Below are 13,093 nucleotides of genomic sequence, written 5' to 3' on the forward strand. Positions count from 1 at the left end.
AGCATGAAAGTCTTGTAACTGCACCGCTGGGAGAAACCTCCCACATTGAGCATTTATATTTAATAAACCTATTTGTCAGAAATTATTCAGTTTCACAAACACTGTCTGCGAGTGTCCGTACAGCCGGATCATCTCTCTATACTACCAGATTAATTGCGACTCCCTGTCTATCAGGTTTTGTTTTACCAATCGCATAAACCTGACAATTATTTTGGGAGATCATTAGGCTGGCGCTGCACATTGCAGAATCAGCAACAAACTCTCATAAAGCATCTTGCACATTTTTAGAAGAAAGTAACAAGCTTTTCCCCAAAAAATATTGGTATGCACCAACCGTCTTCCCATACCAAATAAACTATGTGTGATACTATATAGAGTTTCAGTAAACACAAACAAGTCAGATACATAATCTACATTTCAGAGAAAAAAAATGTGTTTGACACATTTCCTGCATCTGTGTGACAGAGTCTGTTCTTACTGCTCAGTGCTGTTCGAGGACCCTGCTCCTTTTATTATCTAGATTTCACTCTGTAGCTTCCTGCTGCCTCCATTCTCCCCTTCACATCATGATGACAAGCAGGACCTGATGAAGGGTTCCAGCCACCGTATACCAGCCCACACAGACCACTGTATATATATTATTAATATTTAAATAAATAAAAACAAATCCTTCACTGCTGCTGTTCAGAGAAGCCTTACAAACCACTAGAAAGAATAGCGCTGTGAGAATACTCTAGATGATTGACATATATATATATATATATATATATATATATATATATATATATATATATAAATAAAAGGGGAGGAGAGGACAGGGCGCACAATAGTGTAGTATTTTAATAATACACAGACCTAGATAGGTCTAATAAAAAAGAGTCCCTTGCACCAAGAAATAAGCTAGTGGTTGCTTAATGTGAAAATAAATATCAGAATTCACATCAGTCACTCTAATGTGAATATGCGTACCAGAGATATATTCTTTGAGGCTTATCTGGTTGTACAACCAATGGAAACAGGTCACACGCCTTTCACGTTCAATAGATGACGGGTGCCTCAGAAATGAAGCAAAATCACAGGTATAATATCAAAATGGTAAAATGTAATAAATGTATATAAGCCACTCACATATTAGGTAGCCAATGATCAGCTCTGCTGGACAGCAACTGGTGATTCACAATAGACAGTGCAGGTAATCCCAGATGAATATCACAATATGGTGAATTTCCAGCAGTCATAAAAAAACAGTAATGAACAATCAATAAGTAAGTCCAGAATGAATATCACAAACAAATGGTAGAGCTTAACGCGTTTCATCCGCTACAGTATCGGACTTCATCAGGAGAAATATGATAGAAATTGTATCTAACTCGAATGCCTTAATATAGTGCGCCGCGCCATTTTGCGCATGCGCACTCGGGACCCAAAACCGGTTTTGGGTCCCGAGTGCGCACGCGCAATACTATTTGTTTGTGATATTCTTTTTTATTAGACCTGTCTAGTTCTGTCTATTATTAAAATACTACACTATTGTGCGCCCTTGTCCTCTCCTCCCCTTTTTTCCAGATTTATTCCACTACACACCGTTTGGCTCACTGAGGACCGGCAGCCGCCTGTGCAGGGGAAGTATATCTAAGACTTTTGGTTATTGCTATTGTTTTCACAACCTTTCACTGATAATCTGTTTAAGCGCCTACTGTTGTGGTATCTGTTTATTTCTTCGAGATACATATATATATACACAAAATTGTAAAATATTAGTACATAAAAAATACTTAATTCTGCTAACATATTAAAATGTCATTGCAGTAAAATTCTGCATTCATAGATAAATTGCGCCGCTCTCTCTTACCTGATCTTGCAGTGTAGACACTTGATGATCTCTCTTGCTTGTTCTTGGTCATACGTCACTGTTTTCTGTATATAATAATAATAAATGGTTGATCAGACACTGATGACAATGCCAGTGTCACAAATAGCCCTGTTCTCACTAACACAACACTAATTTCCTGATATACTCTGTGCTGCTGGGGACCCTGCTCCTTCCACTATATAACTCTCAGTCTGTGGCTCATTGTGTCACCATTCTCCTGTTGATATCATCTGTCTGCCCTTGTCACATGCAGCTTTCTCCACCACTGACCTAATGACACGACTGAAAAGGTCACATAAAAACCAACATACTAATATCCTGAAATATTATGTGCTGCTGTGAATATTCATGTAATACGTATTGCTCTGCAGCTATGTATAGATACAAATGATTATGTCTCCTAAGTGTCTATATATTTTTGGTTTTAATTCAATTTGGCAGCAACTTAGAGCTTGTTCTATGTAAGAAACTTCTGATAAAAATTCTAATCAAGGATTTGACCGAATTTCAGTGAATGGAGCGACATGACCATGTGACAAGCGAAGCAATCTGTGACGTTGCTGAAATAATGATATAAGAGATTAGAATTTACTGGAGAGGGATATTTAGTTTCTTGTTGGAAACATAAAGCGAATGTGATCATTACTTTTGCATTGTACACACACTGCTGAACTTTGTGATGAAACATTTCTTCCAATATTGTATATGCAATGACATTTGTCAGAATTGACATTTTAACCTCCACATCTTACACACTAACACATTTTAACCAGGTACTGAAAGTTTATTTTCCTAGTTATTATATGTTATTTGTTTGTGTTGTGTTTGAGTGTGTTTATATTGACTGATTCTCCTTTGTCTTTATTTATCTTCCATAAAAAAAACATAAATTAGAAATGTTGTGTGTTTTCTTTGTCTTATGAGGTGAACATCAGATCTAATTATAGGTCAAATTATTGGAGAAAATATCAATAATTATAAAAGACCTGCAATTTTTTCTCTTTCCACTGTAATAAGTGCCTTAGGTGACAATTTTCATGTAAGAGACATTGGGGGCTAGATTTACTAAGCTGCTGGTTTGAAAAAGTGGGGATGTTGCCTATAGCAACCAATCAGATTCTAGCTGTCATTTTGTAAAAGGTACTAAATAAATGAAAGCTAGAATCTGATTGGTTGCTATAGGCAACATCCCCACTTTTTCAAACCCGCAGCTTAGTAAATCTAGCCCTGGGAGTAGATTTGCTAAAAGTTCTACAAAGGAAAAGTGGATGTGCTGTCCATAGCAACCAATTAGATTCTATAATGTCTTAGAATGTACTAGATAAATGATAGCTTATGCCTGATTGGTCTCTATGGACAATACCTCCTCATTTCCTTTTTAGAACTTTTAGAAAATCTACCCCAAGGAGGTAAAATGCAGTGTTTACCGTTGCTCAGACTTTCCACTATGGGTCTAAATTTAACCCCCCCCTCATTCACAAATAACTATGGGAAAAAATCTTAAACAACAGATATGACATAATTCCATAAAGAACATTTCTGTTTCCTAGGAGACTGCAAGTCTGTGGCTCATCACTGCCTAAGAGTGATGGAAGACAGAAATGTTCCACCCTCAATCACAGATTTCTATAGATGTCTGCTTTCTGATTAAATGTTTTATTGGTAACATTCAGAAATTGTGAATAACAAAGTAACAAACCTCAGCGATACATAAAAAGGCTAGATTTATTTAGATTTAGCTTTATTTTCTATATGATGGCCTAACCTCTCTCATGGAGGGGCTGAAGTTAGCTGAGCTAAAACACTGTCTGCTGTTGTTATCATTCTGATGCTCTGATTGGCTATAAGCTCTAGGCCAATCACTTCATCTCCTGTTCATCTGTCTGTCTGTATCCAGTTTTCAAGAATGATTACAATAAGTGTTTTGACTCTATGTCAGGTGCCCCTAAAATAGCTAAAGGATAAATCATAATTATAACTACATAAGCTAGAAAAGCCCCACATCCCATTCCCAACTTAATGACCAAATACCTCCTCTGTTAGCGCTGTTGCTATACCATTATTTTGGTGACAAATAAGAAACAAACTGTGTGCTCTAAATGAAGTAACAATATTTCCTGCCGGACTCGTCTGAGTCATCCGTAGAAGCCGATCCGGATGGAAGAACACGACCCAGCTGGACGGATTTGGTTCATCATTGTCTAAAACTCCAGAGCATTTTGTGAAATAGTCAATCAAACGAGAAGCAATTTCTTCTTTAACGACAGAATGAGGTTACATTACAGCAGAATTACAGCGGAAACGTTATATAGATATATTTTGGGGGAGATAATGTCCTATAATGTTGAAATTGTTTTAATCTTAAGACAATGCAAAGTCCTTTAGTAGGGTGGGGGGGTGACTTTAGTAATAACTTGCTGGATCTTCATTCTGCTTTATCTCCATTATTTAAATTTAGGAGGTATTTGCTCTGAGGAACTGCTGCTTAGTCGAACTTAAGCTGCCTGTACATGATAAATGGATTGCAATCCTGTCTGTGCCGTGGAGCCGCAGTATCCTAGAAGTCTGATGATATATGAATTGCACTTTGCTTATAATGGATGAAATGGAGGGTTTTCTAGTGTGTAATGTAGAAATTACAGGAAAGACATGGCAATGCACCATCGTCTCAGTACTCAGCTCTATATTGTATTCCACGTTCAGACAGAGAAGCCGGGGTGTGTAAAAATACAATTGTTTCAATGTAAAAAGGACTATCGATCACTAAAATTGCATTTATGTGCTATTAAATTTCAGATTTGAAGCCAGTATTGGGATTCACTGTGTGCCATGAATAATTCCTCACATCTTTATACATCTTTCATACAGCTGTGGAATAAATATATAAGCAGAGACCCCAACACTGAGAACAATATAATGGTAGTGTTGAGCGTTGCACTTTTGGTTTAAGGTTCAGATGAACGGAACTGGTTAGAATGTTGGTGATAACTTAGAACACGGAACAGCGATACTGACCACACAATGCAATCTCCAGGGACAATTCCGGTTTGAGATCAATGTCCCGCAGATCGGAAAGTTGGGAGGTATCCCCTGTATGAAGAGTTTAGCATGACCCGGGGGGGCGGAAGGAGGGAGGGTGTCCACATCTCCACTGTGACACCCCTTGCACATGTGTCCAAATTCAAGTATTTGCAAAGTTGGGAATTATGAAATATGTTGTTCAACCCAATCACTAAATAGATGGATCTCTGAGCAATTTGGCCAAACACACCAGACCAAATTGCACAGATCATCATCATCAACTATTTATTTATATAGCGCCACTAATTCCGCAGCGCTGTACAGAGAACTCACTCATATCAGTCCCTTCCCCAATGGAGCTTACAATCTAAATCCCCTAACAAACACACACACACAGACCGAGGGAGGCTAAGGGCAATTTAATAGCAGGCAATTAACCTACTAGTATGTTTTTGGAGTGTGGGTGGAAACCGGAGCACCCGGAGGAAACCCACGCAAACACGGGGAGAACATACAAACTCCACACAGATAAAGTCATGGTCGGGAATCGAACTCAAGACCCCAGTACTGTGAGGCAGATGTGCTAATGCAATGCAATACTTCTGCTACAAGGAGAAAACCCGCACGTCACAGACAGATTTTTTTTTGCCTGCAAAGAAAAATCTGTGTAACGGAGATAAAACAGAAAGAGAGTAAAAGACTCCAGGGAGAAGACAACGATGACAAAATTACGTCTCTACAACGATTCGCGGAGGACAGATGAGAAACTTATGTTATGACCTGAGAAAAACTCAGTGGTTACAGTGATGTGAAGCCTGTATGTGGGAAGACAGGTCACTGAGTATATAACATGGTGAATAATTAATGTCAGATTGCACATCCTCAAGTTGTGAAAGCTTAGAGAATATGGAAAAATGATTTACAGTCACGTAAATGACACTTCAGGTCCTTAAGGTGTTGTCAGGATGTATCATCATATTCATGTTGCTAAGTTTCCACCACAACGATGACATAAGTATGTAACCTAAATACCAACGAGCAGCTACAAACATGAGGCCCTTCTTGCATGCACCCATGAACTCTGCATCTGTACAGATATGAACTGTACATGAATATTGAGAGTAACAATACAGAATACACCATATGCTGCATCTACATAAAAGTAACTTAAGATATTTTGGATTTAGCAGCTGTCCACAGAGAACTGTGGTATTCGTGGCCATAACAGCTGCACAGACATGTATAGTAGACGTTTCTTTAAGGTTATGAGACTGAAACAGAGGGAGGGTCCGGACAGCTGACGGAGAGAATACTATAACACATCAATATACAATACAAGTATTAGATCAGTGAAATATTGTTCTACTTGGTCGTAGTTGACCTCTTCACATTTAAGGAAAAAGTAATAAACTGATTTTGTAGAATAAAACTTTCTGCCAAGCGACCGGATGACACGACAGACTCCACTTTCATCTGTGTTGTAGGAAAAATCAAATCTCTGGACCAGGAGTCTTGCTGTGCACATTACCGGCTAAATCTCGCCCGGAGACCACCACGGAGATTGTAAGAACCTCGACCTTCTCTACGTGTGCGGACTTCATAGATCCCTAATGACTGGGAAAAATAAGTGCAGAGAATCGCTGAGCTTCGTGGTTTTGAAGGTTGAATAACTGAAGAGAAGAATCTCACAAGTCTCCTACAATGGTCAAAGATATCAGGCTGCACCTAAGAATTGGATGAAGCGATGAAGGATCATTTTTTTTCTGCGTTTTTACTATTTAAACCAGCAATCCCGCATAGAAAAATTATTTTATTCCATTAAATGACAGGTTAAGTACCCTTTACGCATGCATCTGTTAGTCATAGTTATCTTAGCTACCCTTAGACAAGTCACTATCTTTATTTCAAAATATTCCAAAAACATACTAGTAGGTTAATTGACTGCTATCAAAATTGACCCTAGTCTCTGTCTGTGTGTATATTAGGGAATTTAGACAGTAAGCTGCAATGGGGCAGGGACTGATGTGAATGAGTTCTCTGTACAGCGCTGCGGAATCAGTGGCGCTATATAAATAAATGATGATGATATCTACAAACAAAAATGGCTGCCAGACACAGACTGTCAGTCTGCTACACATACATAGGCTGACAGACCTCAGAGGGGCATTCTAAAGCCTCTCCGCTCTCTACATCAAGTGCAATGTGACTGTGGTTGCCATGGTAGTCAAAAACAATATATAATTATTAGCAGCCTGAAAAGCATGCCTCTACTCTGATCTGAAAAGAACAGAGCGAAAGGCTTCTTTCTTCTGCTCAGAAGAGACCCCAGCTCTGCTCTTTAGTGGGGGCATCGGGTGGTGAGGGGGCCCGTTTGGACCCGGCATCGCCAGACCCTTACCCATATTTGTAACCTATCAATTAGGGACTAACAACATCATTTATATGTGTGTAGGTGACACATTTATTTATATACATCCAGGGAGATAACAGCAGGATCCACAGTCCAGTCTAAAAAATTAAATTTAATTAAATTAAATTTAAATAAATTTAATTAGATAATTTGAATTAAATTGAATTAAACATTACATGATTAGTTGTACAAAATAATGTAAATATATAATTAATAATTCGTTAGTTAATCTTTCAGAAATACACAACAGTTTGTGAGGCAGAAGACAATGAGGACTCACCTTACACAGTATAGGAACACATTCTATAGCTCACAGTTTAAGAACAATACACGCAGCTGTCTGAGGATTAATATTGAAACAATGTTGCAACAGAAGGTTTCAGTATCAGCTGTCAGGAGGATGTACCGACATCACATTAGAAACGGATACTTATTGCGTTGTTCAGTTATATTTAGAGGATAGTTCCATTTTTACATAATATTTGTAATATAGCTACTGTTTGCCAAGAAATGTGTCTGTGTTTTTCTTTTAATACTGTGACCCCAGAAATACCTTTTGCAGAAACAGTTTTCTTGTATTGTACACTCCTGGGGGTAATGTATCAAGCTGAAAGTTTTCCAGCGGGTTCGAAAAGTGGAGATATTGCCTATAGCAAGCAATCAGATTCTAGCTGTCATTTTGTATAATGCACTAAATAAATGATCTCTAGAATCTCATTGGTTTTTCAAACCCGCCAAAAAATTCTCAACTTGATACATTTACCCCCCGGTGAGAGAATGGTGGTCTATAGTAACACTACCGCTATGGGGGTCTTATAGCAGTAGAGGAATTAGCGCACCAAACACATGTAGGAAGTGACACGCGCAAAAGAAAGTGTACTTATGTGTTAATGCTAAAGTTGCATTATCTTGTTTGTACGCAATATAATTATATAATGTCACATACACAAGAGAGATTAGTGTCCTGACAGTTATTAATAAATGCGAAAGTTACAATTTCAATATGAAATGTAATGAAATACAAACTCCTCCACATCTGTTATTTTCCCTTTTAAGAATTAAGAGGAAATCTTCATTCCTGCGGTAGTCTAAATGGAAAAGTCAGTTAAGTAATGCAAACAGATTGCCGCAACTTGATGGGATATATCCGCCACATTAATGATTTAAGTGTTATCATCGGAAGGACTCAATACCCAATCAAAATTAGCTGGATAGTGCAGCCAAAGGGGGTGTAAGTCAATGATACGCAGAAATCTGAATGGACGTATGCGTGAAAATCTTTTTGTGCGCGGGCACAGTATGGAAAAGGCATTCGCCCAACACCAATTGGGCTCCGATGTGTGTAATGATGGCAGCATGCATTGGTCCATTAGCGCTAAACTCTGTCTATCCCCTGCGCCATCAATGCCAAGTGGTCTGTAGCCTGGAAGCGTCAGTTGCTGTTTGTATCCTGCGTGTACATCGCTCATGGTTTCAGAGATGCTAACGCAGAATGATGTTTGATGTAGTAAAGATGAGCCAGGCAGCTGCATGTTAGGGTCAGTTATCCAGGATGGCCAAACTAAACTGTATCGCTGTACAAGAGGGGGAAGTGCTGCATCTTCTAAACTAATTCTCACGTGTCATGTTGCACTGGTAAATATGTATAGTTGGGCCATATATGTAATGGAAACCACTCGTTTAAAAGTGGACAGGTTCTTAAAGCGAAACTATATTGAAAATAAGGATATAAATATATTCCCCAGGAAACCAATGCAATGTAAAAATGAAACTGCAAATACTCATGAAGAAGTGAAATCAGGTGAGCAGTAAATTAAAATACTAATTATAGTTAAAATTAAGTCTGTGGTTTCTAATGAAGTAAATGAAAATGTTTAATAATATTAAACTTAACACATTTAAAAATATTTTTATAAAGATTTCCTTTCAGGAAACTCTGATATAACTTGAATAAAATAACATTGAACCTCCATGTCCATCTGAACTGACAATATAGAGTCACTTGAGGGCATCGGAACGGGTAAGGAACGGTTCTGCCAGGGTTTTTGCTTTCTGCGGTCTCCTGCTTAGTCAACCTGCTCATTAGGCTCATCCTGCAGTCTGGTTCTCAGTCTGCCCTATCTCTTCCTACTGGCTGTGTATACAGCTCATTCTCTGACTAGAGGTATCTCCCAGCAGCCTCCAGGCTTGTTAAAGGCCTCACCTGACTCTATCACGTTGCTGATTTATATTGTGGCTTTCTGCTTCATCCTCCAGCTCCTGTCTGGTTCATCTTGTGCTAAGTGCATTATATTTATAGTCCTTGTCTGACTCCAGGGTCCTCTTTTCCTGCTCCTTTTAGCATGTCTTCCCTTTGTCCTGATATTGCTTCTTTACTTGTGTAGATGGTCTTGCTTTTTCGGTTGTGTGTGTGTTATCTTTTATCATGCATTGCAGCTATGGTGCTGTCCAGCTATTAATCCCTGTGTCTGTAAGGTTGTCTAGAGTCTGTATATCAGTCCACAGTTCATCCTGTCACCCTCACTTTCCCTAGTACAGATCCTGAGTCTCGCTTCATGGTAAGTCCTGTAAGCACCTCAGTGCCGGAAGGGTCCTCTCAAAGGCAAAAGTGTCTTCTATGGCCCCAAGAGCGCACCCAGACCAAGATGCTGGTTCTCTGGTAGCAGTTTGGGTAAAACACGTATCCCTCTGTTTAGCTCCTGTTCTGTCTTTTCTGTTAACTCCTTCAGTGCCTCTCTGTTGTGATTTACGGGATGCCTTACTTGTCCTACTACCTGCTGTCATCGTTTGTCCCTGACCTTGGTCCTTTGCTCTGGTTTCCCTTCCAACCGCTTCATTCCTCTTTCTGCCTCCGTCACCATTGTTTCCTATTATGACTACTAACCCAGGATTCCATGGTCCAGCTTCCTGGAGTCGGCCTTCTGGCTCTTTCTCTGCCATTTCATCCCATGGATTCCAGCCTCCATCGGACACAGGTCACCGGTATCCCAGGAAGTAAGACTGTCAAGTGGTGTGAAAGATTCCTGTGTATGATTTCAGCCATGCAGGGTGCTTAAATCATACAGATACTGAGCGCTGTAAAGGCCGAATAAATGTATTATCCCAACGTCCACTACTGAGATCTGGATATTATGAACAGAAGGTGCTCTGGGATTCTCATCCTTTGTGATCTACGTCACCAGGTGGCTTCATGGTTTAACATTTTATGTATTAGGTTTAAAGGATGCATGTAGCATTAGATCGTGCAATCTCACTGCACCTTACTTCTCTTTATTGTCAGCCTGGGTCTCCTGAATAAGCTAAATAATAATGAACAATTCTGCTGCCCATCGCAGTCTGCTCGTCCTTATGATACAATTCTGCACAAAATATAACAAATCCAAATTAAACAAGTAAAGAAAGCGTCTGAATGCTCACTAACAGCTGAGTATCAGGGTCCTGTGAGTACGCCCCAGGGCACCAGACCGCAGTCTAGCAGGCAGTAAACAGAAAGCAATAGCAACTATATAAACAAATATATATTGGCAAAACAACAAACGAATACAAAAGGCAACATAAATCAGAACAAAAGCATTAGGAAAGAATCATGACCCTAGAACTATCTAGGTGGGATTTTAAGTATGTTAGGAGCCCAATAAATAGAAGAGAACAGGATGCACCCTCATATTTAGGCCCCAGATGAGCTTTGCCCTGGCATCAGTGTCCTTCCAGGCGGCTGCCCACTTCCCACGGGTCAGCTGGGATTAGCCCCCTTACCTGGCTAGACTTACAGGCTACACAGGGGGAGGGACAAGTAGAGATGGGGGTATAACATGAGCCAGGATCACGCAAGTCTTAATTACATATCAAACAATCATTATGCACCTGCAATGCGTTTCATGCTGTATAATGCATTTTGACATGTAATTGAGATTAGGGTGTGGCGTGGGGGCCCATGGTTTATGTACAAGCCCCAGATCATCTTATTACCTCACTGGGCAGGGCCAGTGATCTCACAGCAGCTCACATTACTGCATTCTCGGCCTTCTGACCTGTATCATAAAACATTAGGGCACTTTCCTGAAGATGTGCGAGGAGCCCCAGCTGTCTGTCAGTGGTATAGTTGCTAACATTTGAAAACTATTTACAGAAGTACTTTATTGCTGAGCAGCTGTCTCTATACAACACCCTAACAATGTACTGACTAAGAAGGTCTTTGTGTACTATCATCCCCATCATAACATAGTTCTCTAAACTAGGCAACAGCGCTTTTTGTTTAGGTTTTATTTGCTGATCTCCAATACAAATTAAATTGCAAAGATCAGAGCTAAGAATAGATAGACAGCCTGGGCTTTCCGGCAGTAATTGAACAAATAATTTGATAAAATAAGTTGCAGTTATGCTATTCTGTGAATGCAGAATGTGGACTACAGTATACTCCATCTGCATATAAACTCACAGAGATGTGGTCACTAATATCCCTGAAGGTGTTTGTGTATTCTGATTAGTTATTATTATTACACTTTAACTATGTTTCTACCATGTTATTAAATAACTTTTAAAATATTTGGATTAAGTTTCCATTACAATCAAAAGGGTCATGAAATTCCCCTGATTTCAGCATTTTCACACGGAACATAAACTGAGCGCTCAGCATTTGTATCTACAGCTCTATACACCGGGCAGTGAGCTGTGATACTCCTTGTTTAGGACGGGCGTTCTTCCACCAGGGACGGCGCAAAATAGTTAAACGCGTCTGGTTATTGCAGGCCTATAAAAGACAGAATTGTGATATAATTTGGCCAGTTAAGCTGGCTGACCTTTTCTTCCACAGCAAACATTGATTTAAGGTTATAAAACCGTTACAGTCCGCTAAGAATATCCACATTAACGGAGCCAGATAGGAATGATGTAACCCTTACTTCACCAAGAACATCACATAATAAGACAATAAAATATGTATCTGTATTTTAACAGCACTTCCTGTTCATCTATCGAGTTTCCCCGGGATAAATGGCAGGAAACGTTAGCACATGATACTTACTTTCCAACCACAGGCTACGTAGAGGGGTATGTTTTTTTTTTAAAATCCCCTCCCCACCCCCTGGCAAGCGAGATAGCTCAAACAACACGCAGTTATCCTTCTTTAACTAACTTGCGGATTGAGACCTGGCATTTCTGTCTGCTGCTTTATGATGTACAATTTGACCATCACGTATTGTTGAAGTATGCTCAAACTGCATTTCATTAGATGTAATACAAAGTTTCTCTTCTGCTGTATATTTTCTTGTGATCTATTATGACGATTCTCCCCTTTAGGAGCACCCTCAAAATATATCAAAATAAATAAATCTTTAGTTAAGTCTGTATTTATGACCTTTAAGTATCACTATTTTAGCAGCTTTTGGATTAATGAGTGTTGTAATCACCAAGTGCCCCCGAGGGTCCCAGGCTGTGGGGACAGGTGACGTACGTATTGGCACAAACAAGTAGATAATCTGACCTGCACACAAGTAAGGAAATCATGAAAACATGACCTGTCGGAGGTATCCACAAACCAAAGATTCCCGGGCTTAGAAAAGGGAAATTTCGAATTTACTTTATTTCTAGGTAATCTAGAAAGGTAAATTAAAATGTAAGAATTCATTAGATCTAGGCTCCGGAAGACCCCGATGCTGATTGTGAGTGGCTTGGCTGCGTAAATCATGTGATTGACCAGTCCCTGCTGCTCAATACCACGACTCACCGAGAGCACGCAGTGGAGGGGGGTTTCAGATGACACGATTTGTTGGGGCTAGCGCAGTGGTTCC

Source organism: Mixophyes fleayi, chromosome 7 (genome assembly GCF_038048845.1).
Source record: "Mixophyes fleayi isolate aMixFle1 chromosome 7, aMixFle1.hap1, whole genome shotgun sequence".
In the NCBI taxonomy this organism is placed as follows: Eukaryota; Metazoa; Chordata; class Amphibia; order Anura; family Limnodynastidae; genus Mixophyes; species Mixophyes fleayi.